General features: G+C 46.6%; 1 protein-coding gene across 3 annotated transcripts in view; it reads left to right on the forward strand.

Moving 5' to 3' along the window:
- Nucleotides 1-16563, forward strand: part of LOC136632701 (amine sulfotransferase-like) — a 55746-nt gene that overhangs the window by 13925 nt on the left and 25258 nt on the right. The gene's annotated exons all lie outside the window — the stretch shown is intronic.

Genomic DNA, 16563 nt, shown 5'->3' on the forward strand with positions numbered 1-16563 from the left:
AGGCAGTGCGGTGGCCAGGGGTAGAGGCAGGGCCAGACCGAATAATCCACCAACTGTTTCCCAAAGCGCCCCCTCGCGCCATGCCACCCTGCAGAGGCCGAGGTGCTCAAAGGTGTGGCAGTTTTTCACTGAGAGTGCAGACGACCGACGAACTGTGGTGTGCAAGGTTTGTCGCGCCAAGATCAGCCGTGGAGCCACCACCACCAGCCTCACCACCACCAGCATGCGCAGGCATATGATGGCCAAGCACCCCACAAGGTGGGACGAAGGCCGTTCACTGCCTCCGGTTTGCACCACTGCCTCTCCCCCTGTGCCCCAACCTGCCACTGAGATCCAACCCCCCTCTCAGGACACAGGCCCGACCGTCTCCCGGCCTGCACCCACACCCTCACCTCCGCTGTCCTCGGCCCCATCCAGCAATGTCTCTCAGCGCACCGTCCAGCCGTCGCTAGCGCAAGTGTTTGAGCGCAAGCGCAAGTATGCAGCCACGCACCCGCACGCTCAAGCGTTAAACGTGCACATAGCCAAATTGATCAGCCTGGAGATGCTGCCGTATAGGCTTGTGGAAACGGAGGCTTTCAAAAACATGATGGTGGCGGCGGCCCCGCGCTACTCGGTTCCCAGTCACCACTACTTTTCCCGATGTGCTGTCCCAGCCCTGCACGACCACGTCTCCCGCAACATTGTACGCGCCCTCACCAACGCGGTTACTGCCAAGGTCCACTTAACAACGGACACGTGGACAAGCACAGGCGGGCAGGGCCACTATATCTCCCTGACGGCACATTGGGTGAATTTAGTGGAGGCTGGGACCGAGTCAGAGCCTAGGACCGCTCACGTCCTACCCACCCCCAGAATTGCGGGCCCCAGCTCGGTGCTGGTATCTGCGGCGGTGTATGCTTCCTCCACTAAACCATCCTCCTCCTCCTACGGAACCTCTGTCTCGCAATCAAGATGTGTCAGCAGCAGCACGTCGCCAGCAGTCGGTGTCGCGCGGCGTGGCAGCACAGCGGTGGCCAAGCGTCAGCAGGCCGTGCTGAAACTACTCAGCTTAGGAGAGAAGAGGCACACGGCCCACGAACTGCTGCAGGGTCTGACAGAGCACAGCGGTTCGCCGCTGAGCCTCCAACCGGGCATAGTCGTGTGTGACAACGGCCGTAACCTGGTGGCGGCTCTGCAGCTCGGCAGCCTTACGCACGTGCCATGCCTGGCCCACGTCTTTAATTTGGTGGTTCAGCGCTTTCTGAAAAGCTACCCACGCTTCTCAGACCTGTTCGGAAAGGTGCGCCGGCTCAGCGCACATTTCCGCAAGTCCAAGATGGACGCTGCCACCCTGCGCACCCTGCAACATCGGTTTAATCTGCCAGTGCACCGACTGCTGTGCGACGTGCCCACACGGTGGAACTCTACGCTCCACATGTTGGCCAGGCTCTATGAGCAGCGTAGAGCTATCGTGGAATACCAACTCCAACATGGGCGGCGTAGTGGGAGTCAGCCTCCTCAATTCTTTACAGAAGAGTGGGCCTGGGTGGCAGACATCTGCCAGGTCCTTGGAAAGTTTGAGGAGTCTACCCAGATGGTGAGCGGCGATGCTGCAATCATTAGCGTCACCATTCCTCTGCTATGCCTCTTGAGAAGTTCCCTGCAAAGCATAAAGGCAGACGCTTTGTGCTCGGAAACGGAGGCGGGGGAAGACAGTACGTCGCTGGATAGTCAGAGCACCCTCATGTCTATATCTCAGCGCGTTGAGGAGGAGAGGGAGGAGCATGAGGAGGAGGGGGAAGAGACAGCTTGGCCCACTGCTGAGGGTACCCATGCTGCTTGCCTGTCATCCTTTCAGCGTGTATGGCCTGAGGAGGAAGAGGAGGAGGATCCTGAAAGTGATCTTCCGAGTGAGGACAGCCATGTTTTGCGTACAGGTACCCTGGCACATATGGCTGACTTCATGTTAGGATGCCTTTCTCGTGACCCTCGCGTTACACGCATTCTGGCCACTACGATTTACTGGGTGTACACACTGCTCGACCCACGGTATAAGGAGAACCTTTCCACTCTCATACCCGAAGAGGAAAGGGGTTCGAGAGTGATGCTATACCACAGGACCCTGGCGGACAAACTGATGGTAAAATTCCCATCCGACAGCGCTAGTGGCAGAAGGTGCAGTTCCGAGGGCCAGGTAGCAGGGGAGGCGCGGAGATCAGGCAGCATGTACAGCACAGGCAGGGGAACACTCTCCAAGGCCTTTGCCAGCTTTATGGCTCCCCAGCAAGACTGTGTCACCGCTCCCCAGTCAAGGCTGAGTCGGCGGGAGCACTGTAAAAGGATGGTGAGGAGTACGTAGCCGATCGCACGACCGTCCTCCGTGACGCCTCTGCCCCCTACAACTACTGGGTGTCGAAGCTGGACACGTGGCCTGAACTCGCGCTGTATGCCCTGGAGGTGCTTGCTTGTCCTGCGGCTAGCGTCTTGTCAGAGAGGGTGTTTAGTGCGGCTGGGGGAATCATCACGGATAAGCGTACCCGCCTGTCAACCGACAGTGCCGACAGGCTTACAATCATAAAGATGAACAAAGCCTGAATTTCCCCAGAGTTCTCTTCTCCACCAGTGGACAGCAGCGATACATAGGCTGCACCCTAAACAATGCATAGGCTGCACCCGCGGATGGAAGCATCGTTCTCTATCGCCATCAAAAACCTCACGTAATAACACCGAACGGGCAATTTTTCTTAGGCCCACAAGGCTCAGTCATATAACTTTTGTAAACAATGTTTATACGTTTCAATTCTCAATTCAATAAAGCGTTGAAACTTGCACCTGAACCAATTTTTATTTGAACTGGGCTGCCTACAGGCCTCGTTACAAATTAGGCCACATTAACCAAAGCGATTAATGGGATTCACCCGCCCTCTTTGTTGGGCATGGGCAATTTTTCTGAAGTACATTTGTACTGTTGGTAACCCAATTTTTTGGGCCCTCGCCTACTGTGTAATCCTACTAATTTTTAGCCCACCTGCATTAAATCTGGCGTTACCTCAGCTGTGATGGGCACTTCAGTGGGATATATTTATGTACCGCCGGTGGCTTCCTGGGACCCACCCATGCTGTCGGTCCACACGGAGTTGTAGCTCCATGTGTCCACTTCTAAAGAACCCCGGTCAGACTGGGACATGCAGTGTGGGCCGAAGCCGACCTGCATTAAACCTGACGTTACCTCAGCTGTGATGGGCAATGCAATGGGATATATTTATGTACCACCGGTGGGTTCCAGGGAGCCACCCATGCCGTGGGTCCACAGGGACTTTACATTAGGGAGTTGTACCTGCCAGTGTCTATGTATTTAAAACCCCGGTCAGACTGGGGCATGCAGTGTGGGCCGAAGACCACCTGCATTTAATCGGACGTTACCTCAGCTGTGATGGGCACTGCAATGGGATATATTTATGTACCGCCGGTGGCTTCCTGGGACCCACCCATGCTGTCGGTCCACACGGAGTTGTAACTGCATGTGTCCACTTCTAAAGAACCCCAGTCTGACTGGGGCATGCAGTGTGGGCCGAAGCCCACCTGCATTAAACCTGACGTTACCTCAGCTGTGATGGGCAATGCAGTGGGATATATTTATGTACCGCCGGTGGGTTCCAGGGAGCCACCCATGCTGTCGGTCCACACGGAGTTGTAGCTCCATGTGTCCACTTCTAAAGAACCCCGGTCAGACTAGGGCTTGCAGTGTGGGACGAAGACCACCTGCATTTAATCGGACGTTACCTCAGCTGTGATGGGCAATGCAATGGGATATATTTATGTACCGCCGGTGGGTTCCAGGGAGCCACCCATGCTGTCGGTCCACACAGAGTTGTTACTCCATGTGTCCACTTCTAAAGAACCCCAGTCTGACTGGGGCATGCAGTGTGGGCCGAAGACCACCTGCATTAAGCCTGACGTTACCTCAGCTGTGATGGGCACTGCAATGGGATACATTTATGTACAGCCGGTGGGTTCCAGGGAGCCACCCATGCTGTGGGTACACACGGAATTCCCATTGCGGAGTTGTACCTGCCTGTGACTATTTATAAAAAACCCTGGTCTGACTGGGGCATGCAGACACCTTGACAGAATGAATAGTGTGTGGCACATGGGTTCCCCATTACTATGCCCATGTTTGCAGCTCCTGATGGAGGTGGCACAGGATTGGATTTCTCATTGCTTCTGTACAGCATTATGGGCTATCGCTCTGCCCCTTTTAAAGAGGGTCGCTGCCTGGCCGTGCCAACCCTCTGCAGTGTGTGCCTGGGGTTCCTCCTCATGGCAGACGCACTTATAAATAGACATGAGGGTGGTGTGGCTATGAGGCCAGCGTGTGGCATGAGGGCAGCTGAAGGCTGCGCAGGGACACTTTGGTGTGCGCTGTGGACACTGGGTCGTGCGGGGGGGTTGGGCAGCATGTAACCCAGGAGAAATGGCAGCGGAGTGTCATGCAGGCAGTGATTGTGCTTTGTTGGAGGTAGTGTGGTGCTTAGCTAAGGTATGCCTTGCTAATGAGGGTTTTTCAGAAGTAAAAATTGTTGGGAGGGGGGGCACTCTTGCCGCTATTGTGGCTTAATAGTGGGACCTGTGAACTTGAGATGCAGCCCAACATGTAGCCCCTTGCCTGCCCTATCCGTTGCTGTGTCGTTCCCATCACTTTCTTGAATTGCCCAGATTTTCACAAATGAAAACCTTAGCGAGCATCGGCGATATACAAAAATGCTCGAGTTGCCCATTGACTTCAATGGGGTTCGTTACTCGAAACGAAGCCTCGAGCATCGCGAAAAGTTCGTCTCGAGTAACGAGCACCCGAGCATTTTGGTGTTCGCTCATCTCTAGTGTTTACCTGTTTGGATGGAAAATTTTATGAAGTCGTGGTTACTTAAAGGGGTTGTCCCGCGAAAGCAAGTGGGTCTATACACTTCTGTATGGCCATATTAAAGCACTTTGTAATGTACATTGTGCATTAATTATGAGCCATACAGAAGTTATCAGACGTTTTTCACTTACCTGCTCCGTTGCTAGCGTCCTCGTTTCCATGGAGCCGTCTAATTTTCAGCGTCTAATCGCCGGATTAGACGCGCTTGCGCAGTCCGGTCTTCTTGTTTTCTGAATGGGGCCACTCGTGCCGGAGACCGGCTCCTAGTAGCTCCGCCCCGTCACGTGCCGATTCCAGCCAATCAGGAGGCTGGAATCGGCAATGGACCACACAGAAGCCCTGCGGTCCACCGAGGGAGAAGATTCCGGCAGCCATCTTCAGCAGGTAAGTAAGAAGTCACCGGAGCGCGGGGATTCAGGTAAGCGCTGTGCAGTGTTTTTTTTTAACCCCTGCATCTGGGTTGTCTCGCGCCGAACGGGGGGGGGGGGGTTGAAAAAAAAAAACCGTTTCGGCGCAGAACAACCCCTTTAAGAGGAACCGAGGAATAAAATATGTATATACATAGAGCAGTGTTAGTTTCTCCTCAGAAACATTGCATGTACCATGTACCAATGTTCCTCTGCAGAATATGCCACCCCTCCCATTCTCCTCACTTTTTACCCTTAAAAGTAACGCCTCTCTTTACCCAAATTAACCCCAGACCGGAGGTTGCAACCCCTTGTTAGCCTTAAAGGCATACTCCCTCCCTGCAGTTCATGGCCACTTCCTTATGTACTTTACAGCCTTTCAGTATATGCACACAAAGGTCAATTAGATTCCCCTCAGTATATACACACCGAGGTTGGTTAGAGTCTCTTCAGTATATACACACAGAGATCCGTTATATTCTCCTCAGTATATACAATTAGAGGAGCCTTAGATTCATCCCAGTATATACACATAGAGGTGAGGTAGCTTCTACTTAGTATACAACTCATTTCCCTAGGCTTTATGGTTTCATAATCATGTTCATGTATCGCAGATTTTCAGTTTTTCATGCTTAGAATTGAATAATCAAGTTGTGGTCCCTTTATGCTTCCTATTCCTAAAGAATGGTCACACCAACTTTCAAGTTTGTACGACACCAGTAAGTTAGAGAATTAGTAAGATGGAGGGTCACTTTGCTCTTAGAATTGAAAATTCAAGTTGTGACCCCTTTCTTTAAATCCTAAGTAGGAAATATAATGGTCGTGCCAAATTTCACATTTGTAAAACACCGGGAAGTTAAATAACATAGAGGGGTTGCTTACTATTGCACTTAGAATTGAATAACCAAGTTGTGACCCCTTAACTTTGCCTATTTACGACAAAAAGAATGCTTGTGACAAATTTCAGATTTGTGCGGTACAGATGTGTGTTATTATTTACATTACATAGGGGGTTACTTACTTTTGCACTTCATATTGAATAATCAATAAACAAGTTACTTTTTCTATTTAGGATCTAAACTGGTTGTGTCAAATTTCAAGTTTGTACGACACCGTGAAATTACTTAACATAGGGGGCACTTACTTTTGCACTTAGCATTAAATAATCGAGTTATGACCCCTTTACTCTTCCTATATAGCACCCATGGAATAGTTGCGCCAAATTTCAAGTTTGTACGACACTGGGAAGTTAGAAAATTTGATTAGGTACATTACTTATGGGTTAATTTACTTTTGCACTTAGCATTGAATAATGGAGTTGTGACCCCTTGACTCTTCCTATTTAGGACCTAAAGAATGGTCATGCCAAATTTTATGTTTGTATGACACCAGGAATTCAGAGAATTAGATTAGGTACATTACATAGGGGTGCACTTACTTTTGCACTTAGTATTAAATAATCAAGTTGTGACCCCTTTACCTTTTCTATCTGGGCCCAAACAATGGTTGTGCCAAAATTCATGCTTGTACGACACCGGGAAGTTAGAGAATTAGTGGTGAATCAGTCAGTCAGTGAGGGCTTTTGCCTTTATATACTGTATATACTCGAGTATAAGCCGACTTTTTCAGCACTTTTCTTCTGCTGAAAAAGACCCCCTTGGCTTATACTCGAGTGAGGTAAAAAACAAACCCGCAATACTCACCTCCCAGCCAACGTCTGTGTCCTGGTGCGATGGTCTCCCGAGCGGTGCGGCAAGCTACTTGAGAATCATCCCCGCTGTCATCTCCCTGCTCGGCTTGAATTCCACCGCTGTCAGCGCTGTGTAAGTAAGTGCTGCAATTGGATCGGGCACCAGGCAATCACAGCCAGCGCTCGATCATTCACAGCCATTCAGTGAATGACATCACTAACTGTCTGTGATTGGTTTATTGAGCGCCGGCTGTAATTGTCTGGCGCTCGATCCGGCTTATACTTGTGTTGGCTAATACTCTGGTATATCCGGCTTTGCCCGAGTTAATTTGATACCAGCGTTTACGTGTTGTTCGCATGGAAAATTTTATGAAGTCGTGGTTACTTTAGAGGAACCAAGAAATAAAATATACACATAGAGAAGAGTTCGATTTTCTTCAGGCTGCATGTACAGATGTTCCTCTGCAGAATGTGCCACGCCTCCCACTCTCCTCACTTAGGAGCTAAAGAATGCTTGCAGCAAATTTCACACTTGTACGACACCGGGATCTTAGATTACATAGGTATGCACTTACTTTTGCAATTAGCATTGAATAATCGAGTTGCGACCCCTTTACTTTTCCCATTTAGGACCGAAAGAATGGTTGTGCTAAATTTCATGTTTGTACGACACCGGGAAGTTGGAGAATTAGATGAGTTACATTACATAAGGGTGCCAACACTTTTGCCCTTGGCATTGAATAATTATGTTGTAACCACTTTACTTTTCCTATTTAGGACCTAAAGAATGGTTGTGTCAAATTTCATGTTTCTACGACATCGGGAAGTTAGAAAATTAGATTAGGTACATTACATAGAGGTGGCAATACTTTTGCACTTAGCATTGAATAATCAAGTTGTGACCCCTTTACTTTTCCTATTTAGACCCTAAAGATTGATCGTGCCAAATGTCATGTTTCTACCACATCGGGAAGTTACACTACATAAGGGCGGCAATACTTTTGCACTTAGTATTGAATTATCAAGCTGTGACCACTTTACTTTTCTTATTTAGGACCTAAAGAATACGTGGTGGTGAGCTTACTATAAAAAGAATTTGTGTGCGCATTAGTACAACGTTATATTGAATATTATTAGTGACAGTGTTGCCGATAGAAGAGATGAGTCTCAGTATAGTAACATCGTTGCTGATCTATACTAATGAGCAACATTAGTCTGCAATTAAATGAATATAATTATACCAGTTTTATGATTATCTGGTTAGTGATGAATGGACTGTATTCCTGAACAGTAAAAATGGTGCTCTAGCGCTGTCTGATTGTACTAATGGAGGCTTTTTGACTATGCAGGGATTACGTGATTGAGGGAGCACTGTATTTAGCCATTCAGGTGCTCCGCGAGTCTGCGCATGCGCATGGGCGATGTATGCATTATGCTATCTCTGATAATAGGGGCCCTGTTGCTATGGCGATGTGCTGCAGACATCGGAACCCTGCGCATGCGCTGTGAATACCAATAGACGGCTGGTGATGATGACGCGGGGCAGAAGGCCCTGCTGGTCTCGCGAGAACTTCATTACTAATCTAGGAAGTGATCCACGTCAGAGGTATGCGTCTGCACCGGCGGCAGCCTGAACACAGCGCTGGGTATGACACCTTTAAACATGTGATTGTATTATGTATGCTGCACCTGGCTATGATGGACTGATTCACCCAATGAAATTTGATCTGTTTTAATTGTAAAATCCACACCACTGGTGCAGAAACTTTCACAGCTCCTCTGCAGACTTGACTCCTTCAGCTAAACAATGAAATCTAGTTCATATGTGCATCAAATGGTGTGGATTTCAATGTGGATATGCACTAAAATCTGAGTCAGTGAATCAGTCAGTGAGGGCTTTCACCTTTATATATAAATCATATATACTAGCTGATATACCTGGCCTTGCCCAAGTTAATTTGATAACGGTGTTTATGTGTTTGCACGGAAAATTTTATGAAGTCAAGGTTACTTTAAAGTAACCGAGGAATAAAAAATACAGATAGAGGAGTGTTAGATTCTCCTCAGGCTGCATGTACTGATGTCCCTCTGCAGAAAGTGCCACTCCCCCCCCCTCTCTCCTCATTTAGGACCTAAAGAATGCTCGTGCCAATTTTCACACTTGTACGACACCGATAATTTACATTACATAGGGGTACACTTGCAATTAGCATTGAATAATCGAGTTGTGACCCCATTACTTTTCCTATTTAGGACCTAAAGAATGATCATCTCAAATTTTATGTTTGTATGACATCGGGAAGTTAGAGAATTAGATTTGGTACATTACACAGGGGTGCTAATACTTTTGCACTTAGCATTGAATTTTCGAGTTGTGACCCCTTTACTTTTCCTTTTTAGGACCTAAAGAATGATCATCCGAAATTTCATGTTAGTACGACACCGGGAAGTTAGAGAATTAGTGGTGAGTCAGTCAGTTAGTGAGTGCTTTCGTCGATAGATAGATAGATAGATAGATAGATAGATAGATAGATAGATAGATAGATAGATAGATAGATAGAGTAGAAAATAGTATTAGCACATTTGGTGTGGATCTTCTGCAGTGGAGAATCTGTACCAAAATCCATGTCAAATTCTGAGCCAAAATCCACACCACTGTGCAGAAACTTTCACGGCTCCTCTGCAGACTTTACTCCTTCAGCTGAAACAATGAAATCGACTTCAGATCTGCACAAAATGTTGTGAATTTTACTGTGGATATGCCCCAAAATTTGCAACTTGTGAACACGCCCTTAGAAAAAATTTCTATTATTTAAAATTTTACATTTCAATGTTTATTTATTTTTAAAAACTTGAGCAAATGTTTAAGTTTCCCTATCAGATTTGGAAATGGAATTCGAAACCACATGTTAAATCTTCAGGTATTAACCCCTTAGTGACGAAGCCTGTTTGTGCCTTAGTGACGGAGCCAATTTTTCGAAATCTGACATGCGTCGTTCAACATAGCATAACTCCGTAAAGGTTTTGCATATCCAAGTGATTCTGATATTGTTTTTTTTCGCCACATGTTGTACTTCATTTAGGTGGTAAAAATAGACCGATATAATTTGTGTATATTTATTAAAAGTACCAAAATTGGAAAAAGTTTGAAAAAATTGTCATTTTTTTTCACATTTTCAACTGTAATATCTCAAATATGTCCAAACATACTGTACAAGTTTTTGATAGGATATACATTTCCATCTGTTTACTTTATTCTGAATGCACATTTGAAAATTTTTTGTGTTTATTTTTTTTTAACCATTTAGATGACGTACAAATTTAACATTACTTTTCAGCATTTTGAAAAACACTTTGTTTTCCTGCACCAAGCCAAGTTTGCAAAGGCTCATGAGTGTCAGAATAATAGATACCCCCCCCCCCAAATGACCCATTTTAAAAACTACACCCCTTAATGTATTTACTGAGGGGTGTCATAAGTATTTTGACCCCACAGTTTATTTTCAGGAATTAATTCAATTTATTTTTGCAAATATGTCATTTTAAAGAAATATTTTTTCCTATAGTGCATATGAAAATGAGGATTGACAACCCAAAATGGATACCCCTGTTTCTCCCGTGTTCAGAAATATACCCATTGTGGCCCTAATCTTATGTGTGGATGCCCAACGGGGCCCAAAACGAAAGGAGTAGTCAGTGTTTTTCAGAACATAAATTTTGTTTGAAGGCATTTAGGCCCCATAGCACTTTTGTAGAGCTCTTGAGCAGCCAAAACCAAAGAGAACCCCCACAAACTAGACCCCTTAATGAATTTATTAAGGGGGTTTACTGCACATTTTGACCCCACAGTTTTTGAATGAATTCAAGCAAAGCAAAAGGGAAAAATTGTGATTTTCGTTTTTTTGGCAATTCTGTCATTTTAAAAACAGCTTTTTTTGTACAGCACACACATGAATGAAGACTTACACCCCAAAATGGATACTCCTGTTTGTCCCATGTTCAGAGACATACCCATTGTGGCTCTAATCTTATGTCTGGATGCACAACGGGGCCCAAAATGAAAGGAGTAGTTGGTAGCTTTCAGAACAGAAATTTAGCATGAAGGTGATTTAGGCCCCATTGCCCACTTGTAGAGCCCTTGAGCGGCCAAAACGACAGAGAACCCCAACAAATGATCCCATTTTGTAAACTAGACCCCTTAACAAATTTATCTAGGGGTGCACTGTGTATTTTTACCCTACAATTTTTGAATAAATCTAAGCAAAGCAGTAGGAAAAAATTACAATTTTCTTTTTTTGGCAGTTATATCAATTTAAAAACTGGGTTTTTTTGTACAGCACACATATAAATGAAGACTTTCACCCCAAAATGGATACCCCTGTTTGTCCCGTGTTCAGAAACATGCCGCTTGTGGCCCTAATCTACTTAAAGGACACATGGCTAGGCCTATAATGGAAGGAGCACCCGTTGGATTTTAGGGTGCAACGGAAAAAATTCCAGGCCCCATTGCCCACTTGTAAAGCCATTGAGCGTCCAAAACGCTAAAGAACCCCCACAAATGACCCCATTTTGAAAACTATAACCCGTAATAAATTAATCTAGGGGTGTACTGCGTATTTTCACCCCACAGTATTTGAATGAATCTAAGCAAACCAGAAGGAAAAAAATTATGGTTTTTATTTTTTTGGCAATTTTGTCAATTAAAAGCAGTTTTTTTTGTACAGTGTACATAGGAATGAAGACGTTCACCACAAAATGGATACCCCTGTTTGTCCTGTGTTTAGAAACATACCCGTTGTGGCCCTAATCTACTTAAATGACACATGGCAAGGCCTATAATGAAAGGAGCACCGTTGGATTTCAGGGTACAACGGAATAAATTCCAGGCCCCATTGCCCACTTGTAGAGCCATTGAGCGTCCAAAACGCTAAAGAACCCCCACAAATGACCCCATTTTGAAAACTAGACCCCTTAACGAATTCACCTAGGGGTGTACTGTGTATTTTGACCCCACAGTATTTGAATGAATCTAAGCAAAGCAGAAGGAAAAAGCTACGATTTTCATTTTGTTGGCAATTTTGTCAATTTAAAAACAGTTTTTTTTGTACAGTCTACATAGGAATGAAGACTTTCACCCCAAAATGGATCCCCCTGTTTATCCCGTGTTCAAAAACATTCTTGTTGTGGCTCTAATCTACTTACAGGAAACATGGCAAGGCCTGTAATGGAGGGAACACCCATTGGATTGCAGGGCACAACTGAAAAAATTCCAGGCCTCATCGCGCAGTTGTACGGAATAAAAATTGACACGTTAAAAAAATTCTCCCCAACCCCCTCCGAACCTTTGCGGCTTTCCCCAAATCTTAGATAAAAGTAATAATGTGAACTGTGTGGTATTTCCGAAGACAGGGGTTATTACGGATGCTGGTTGGGATGCGTACATGGGGCAATAAAACCAGGTATCTCCCCTCTTCTCATGCTTTTTGGGGGTATTTTGTGACCTCAGCGGCAGGTATGGGGTGTAAAAAGTGTCACTCTGAGTCTCCATAAGCTTGCCGAGGTGCGGCTGTATCGCACAGAAGGCGCTCAACAAGCTGCTTCTGGAACTGCATGAAGGCGAGCGTTCTCAGGGCTTCTTGTAAATTACGTATTACAGGTAGCGGTCTGAAGAACGCCGGGTTCACACGGCCGGATGTGGAATCCGCTTGCGGAGGGCCGCAGCGGATCCCAGCTGTGAGCCCTGCGTACGGCCATGTAATGTACTGCACATAACTGCCTACTCACATAGGCGATCATTCGCAGTACACTTTTTTTTGTTTGTATTTCCCGCACCGTCGCTTAGCGATGACACAATGTAGTTGCGTATGGGCTTCGGGTATATCCGCGACCATGGAGCACAATGGGCTCTATGTTGCGGATATCCGCAGTAAAATAGAACCTGCTGCGTTTTCTTTTCTGCGAGTGGATTACGCAATTCCAACCCACTAATGTGAGTGGAATTGTGTAATCCAATGCGATTGATCTGCATATTACCGCGGATCAGACGCATGCGGAATCTGTAATTCCTATCCGGTCATGGGAGACCGGCCTAAGGTAGATCGCTACATTTTTATCATGTGACTGGCGACCGCTCAACAAGGTCACAGCTCCAGGCTCTCGGCGACCATTGGTCGCTGGGGGTAATGACATTTTACGTTTTCTGGGCTCCCCGACTCCTTCGTATGTGTCCGGTGTTTTGCCGGTGGTCGCATGTGCAGAATGCGGGAAAGTTCACGGAGGAAGATCGAATTGGGGTTCAAATACAGAGGCCTCCGGTAAAAAGTTTCATCTCCTCTCACCGATCGCATCGTTGAGGGGAGATGAAGCTTTACTTTTTTTTACTTTTACGTGATCGCCATTATCCATTGGATAACGGCAAACACGTGATCAGGAACCGCTCACTGCAGCTCTCCGTGAAATCTCCAGGCTTTCAGCTAAGTTTTGTAGCCAGGAGCAGGAAGATTTTTAAATTACTCTGGAAATCCACAGCTTTTGTGCATGCGTCTGCCATTTTGGTGACAGGCGCGTGCGCAGAAGCTGGGGTAAGGTCCGCGGATAAATTCGGGGCCTAAGGCCGCCTGCAGACGGCCGAGTCGGATCCGGCTGCGAGAATTCTCGCAGCAGTACCCGACCCGAGCGTCTGCAGAGAGAAGTGTGACACTCACATGCTCCCGCGGCCGCGGCTATTTCATGTCCCAGCTGCCGGGCAGCCGGCACATGCGCAGAGCGGAGCTGGCGGCCGGTGAGTGACGTTTCTGAGCGGGGCTCTGCGAGCCCTGCACAGAAATAGAGCATGCTGCGATTTGTTTGCCGCGCAAGATCTCCCGCGGCCAAATCTCGGCCGTTAGCATAGGATTGCGTTTGTTAACGCAATCCTATGGCAGCTTCCAGGGGCGGAAATTCTGCGGTAAATCCTGCCGCCTAATTTCTGCCTGCCTGCGGGCAGCCTTAGGTACGTCATTGCATCCTCCCTCATGGATATGATCCGTGGGGGGAGATGAAACGTAAGCTTTTTTAACTTCTTTTTAACTTTTTTACACCTTTTTTTTTACTTTAAATGATCACTGTTATCCATTGGATAACAGTGATCACGTCCCTGGTGACATCCCTCTGCTCCTGGCTGCCATGTGTATTTTGATTTTCCCGGGGCTCGAGCCCCTCTATGCACGCGCCCGATGATTGACATCGGGTCTTGGGAGACCGGGACATCGTGGAGGACCCGAGGTGAGTATTTTCACCTCCCCTCATGGATCCGATCCATGAGGGGAGGTGAAACAGACACTTTTTAAAACTTTTTCGCGAACTTTTTCCGCTCGCTGTGGTCCCCGCTGACATCTCCTGGTTCCCTGCTACCTTTCAGGTGTGGGGAGCCAGGAGATTTTAAATTTGCCGGGGGTTCCCGGGCTTCTGCGCATGAGCGTGGCGGCGGGTCCGGGAGCACCAGATCTTCGGGGGACAACGCGGAAAAGGCGGGTGAGTAATTTCAGCTGCCCTTATAGATCTGATCCATCAGGGCAGCTGAATATCTAACTTTTTTTGTACTTTTTTGCACTTTATGCGATCGGCGCTATCCATTGGATAGCGCCGATCGCATTGGTGGGGGAACTACCCGCAGCCCAGGATGACAGCTCCATGCTGTCGGCTACCTGCGGGCACCAACAGCATGGAGTTGTCACGTCCTCAGCTAACAGGGCTTTAATCCTAAGAGGATGCATATTTCTACGTCCTCTAGGATTTAAGCCCACTTTAGTGAGGACGTAGAATCCCGATGGGGCCGTCACTAAGGTGTTAAGCCCCTAAAATGACTTTTGGTCCTGGACCAATAAAGATGGCCGCATTGCTTTGCTGACATGTGAGCAGCGCTGGCAGTCAGAGCAGCATATAGTATCCTAAACCAGTGTTTCCCAACTCCAGTCCTCACGTGCCCTAACAGGGCAAGTTTTCAGGATTCTGTCAGTATTGCACAGGTGATGTCATTATTGTCAGCGCCTCAGACATTACCACAGGTGTTCTTACTATAGGATGCCCTGAAAACATGACCTGTCGGGGGCACTGAGGACTGGAGTTAAGAAACACTGTCCTAAACAACTGATGCATACTGATGCACGATGTTCATCAGGTAGTCAGAGAAGCAGCGTGGCCTTCTTTGTTTGTCCAGAACTGGATGGTTGCTTTAATAGGTTTGTCCCACTTCTGTCTGTTTTGCTGCAGCAAGCAGACAGCTCTGTATATTGCAGAGTGGCCTGGGTTGGTACTGCAGGCTGAGTCCTATTAAACTGACATTTTTTTGCACAATGAATTGTATTCATCAATGGCACCATTCTGTGGACCATATAACCTATTTCCTAAATTTTAATAACTCTTTATGGGGGGAACTGAAAAAACAGTAATTTTGCCCTTTTTTATATATATTAAATTTTGCACTGATCACCATATGGCATAAGTAACATCTCAACTTTCTTCTGTGGATCCGTATGATTGCGGCAATACCAAATGTATATAGTTTTTTACTTTTGCATAATAAAAGTATTTTTCATAGAGAAAGCCCTTGTGTTGGAATCCTCTCTCCCTATATATTAGGGCTCACACCCACTTGCGTTTTTTTAATGCTGCGATATCGCGGCGCTTTTTTTTAACACGATTGTCAATGGGACTTTCTAATGTTAAAAAAACATCGCAAGTTTGTGCTTTGCGATTTTTGTGCAATGCTTTTTTTAAAGAATATGGCTGAGCGGTGCAAATGTCTGAACAACGCAGATAATGTCTGCTATGTCTGTGGACAGTTCACAACAAAGATACAGCGGAGGAAAACAACATCCTTGGTAAAGTGGGCCAATCACAAGTATTTGGGAATAAAGCTTGGTGACCAAGATAAGATGTAACACTGCACAATATCTGTGTGTCATGTAACCCTCATCTCACACAGTGGCCGAAAGGCAAGAGTAGAATGCCATTCGCCATTCTGATGGTATGGCGAGAATACAGAGACCACCATACTGACTGTGGTTTCTGCAGGACAAATACCAAAGGTTTCTCCAGTAAACAGAAAGATAAAATTCTGTATCCAGATATATCTTCATGACGCCAGATTACCTATTCCTGATCCAATGAGATGGTTGCCTTTGGCCTCTGGCTGGGCAGCATCCCTTGGACCACTATGGTGGTCACTATTACTACTCGGGACCACTATAGAGGCCACTGTTACTACTGGGGCCACTATGGGGGTCACTTACTACTAGGCCCACTGTGGGAGTCACTATTTCTTCAGGCTACTGTAGGGGTCACTATTGTGGCTCAGTCCCAATTCAGTCATGCAAATGTGATATGCATTTGCATGACCAAAAATTGCTTATGCCCACGTTTCTCGCCTACTCTGGTATGCTTTTAAGTGCACTATTACACTGCATATTTGCGCATGCAAAAAAGAACGTAGACGGGCTCATTAAAATGGTGTGCAAATAAGCAGGTTTCCTGCGTATTCACTGCATATCTCTATCCACCCATTCCCGTACATCGTGCAAAAA

Source organism: Eleutherodactylus coqui, chromosome 1 (genome assembly GCF_035609145.1).
Source record: "Eleutherodactylus coqui strain aEleCoq1 chromosome 1, aEleCoq1.hap1, whole genome shotgun sequence".
Taxonomy (NCBI): domain Eukaryota; kingdom Metazoa; phylum Chordata; class Amphibia; order Anura; family Eleutherodactylidae; genus Eleutherodactylus; species Eleutherodactylus coqui.